This window comes from Austrofundulus limnaeus, unplaced genomic scaffold, assembly GCF_001266775.1.
Source record: "Austrofundulus limnaeus strain Quisiro unplaced genomic scaffold, Austrofundulus_limnaeus-1.0 Scaffold2863, whole genome shotgun sequence".
Taxonomy (NCBI): domain Eukaryota; kingdom Metazoa; phylum Chordata; class Actinopteri; order Cyprinodontiformes; family Rivulidae; genus Austrofundulus; species Austrofundulus limnaeus.
The window spans coordinates 1-1,976 of NW_013955265.1; the positions used below are offsets into that span (position 1 = coordinate 1).

Below are 1,976 nucleotides of genomic sequence, written 5' to 3' on the forward strand. Positions count from 1 at the left end.
TTCTTACACAATCAGTTCTTGTTTAGTAAATCAGTCTGAAAACAAGATCAAAAAATACTTTTTTGGCTGATATAAGATTTTAAAACAGTTTTTACAGTGTAGTTTAATTCAAATATTGTGTTTGTTCCAAATAAATGTATTGATGAATCCTTTCTGTTTTTATTTCCATGAAAGTCTCAACTGTTTAGGGRACATGGGTTGAATTTCGGGGAGTGGGTTCTGTTTTTATGCATTTATTGTAAAAAGCAGAGAGAAGCAAACAGAGCGACTGTAGGATGCAGAGGACCTCATCAGCAGCAGCAGCACACGTCCCGTGCAGCTGCAGCTGCTGCCTTATCAGCGCTGCTGCTGCTGCTGCTGATGCTGAGGAGGATGATGATGATGMTGATGCTGGCGGAGGCTCCTCGGTGGTCGCAGCGCGGATCCAGCTGAGGATTTCAGGATGGAGACGTGAGGCGGTAAAGCTGGAAGCCATGCAGCGGAGGGTTCGGGTGGGAAAAACCCGAGTCCTGATCTGATGTGAGGCTGTAGCCCCCCCCAGCCCCCCGCAGACAGCCTGAGGACCAGACTCCACTGATGCGCTCCTTCTGCTCGGAGGTTTTCTGCAGGTGGTCGCGAGGATTTAACCAAAGTTTGTGTTTGGGATTTACAGAGAAGTGTGTGTGCTGCTGGGGTGGACCAGGAGACGGATGGACCTGTGTGACCACGGGGTATAAAATCTGTGTGACCACGGGGTATAAAATCTGTGTGACCACGGGGTATAAAATCTGTGTGACCACGGGGTAGAAACAGCTGCTCCCCGGGAAACTTTCATTCAGCCGGATGGATCATGAACGCAGCGCACCTTTGGTTTCCGGACGCGCGCTCCTCTCACCGCTTCTCTCGCGCACGTGGCTGTAAAACCTCGTGTTTGTGAGTGGGACTGTCATCCAAGCGGCTTCATGGGGGCTGCGCACGAGCCGTGGACCCCTGCTCGGGCTGGAGGGGACGCTTCCACAGGTGTTTCCTCTGAACAGGTGAGTTCAGCTGCGCGCGTAAAAGTTCAGTGGCCAATGAAGCCCCCCCCCCTGTTAGAGAAGTGTTTTCATTCAAACAGTTACAGCTGTGTAACAAACAACAACACAACTTTGTGTTCATGTTGTGATTAGCAGAAAATCAGAACAAATCTTGAGAAATTTGTGGAAAGGTTTAGCTTTTTGTTGGATAAAATAGAGCAGGGGAGACCGGGGACAGTTGCAACACTTGTTACATTTGACTCTGTTCCTCAGAGATGGTTTGAATCAGACAAACCAAATATTAATACAATAAACTTACTGTCATAGTCTGTATTTGTTCTCCTTGGTTTTCCTAGTGTTTCTATGTTCCCCAGTGTGTCTCYGCCCAGCTGCTCCTTGTCRGTCTGATTGTCACCTTTGTGTTTCTCCTCAGGTGTTTTCTGTTCAGTCATTAGTTGTCAGTGTATTAAAGTCCTGTCCTGTCTCAGTCTTGTGTCGGATCATTGTTGTGTTTTGTTCCTGAGCGTTGTCTCCCTTGTGCCTGTGTTTTTGAGAACCTGTAAGTGATTTTTGAGCTGCTTCAACAGCATTTTCTGTTATTTAATAAATCTTTTTGAACCTGCCTGCGCCCTGGGTCTGTCCCTCCACCARTCCTGATACTTACATCTTYTGTTCATAGTCAAAACCATTTATAGATGATTAAATCATGTACATTCTTCACTGTTTACATTTGAAAATAAAAAAGTCAGATGTTACAACTGACCCCGGGGCCGGGGACAGTTGTAACATTGATAAGGGGTGGTTACAACATATTATTAATACAACATATTTCACTGTAAATAAAAGTTGTATTATTTTACAAGTAGTATATATATATATTATTGCTAAATCCATAAGAACTGTAAGTTATAATGGTATTACAGTGTTATTCAGTGGCGTCACTAGGCCTATTTCAGGGGGGCTGGAGCCCCCATAAAATAT

General features: G+C 45.2%; 1 protein-coding gene across 1 annotated transcript in view; it reads left to right on the forward strand.

The window, feature by feature from the left end:
- Positions 1-786: 786 nt before the first annotated feature.
- LOC106511501 (exostosin-1) overlaps positions 787-1,976 on the forward strand; it is a gene marked incomplete at both ends in the record, with an annotated part of 8,290 nt that continues 7,100 nt past the window's right edge. The window contains 1 exon segment of the mRNA XM_014000252.1: positions 787-1,016.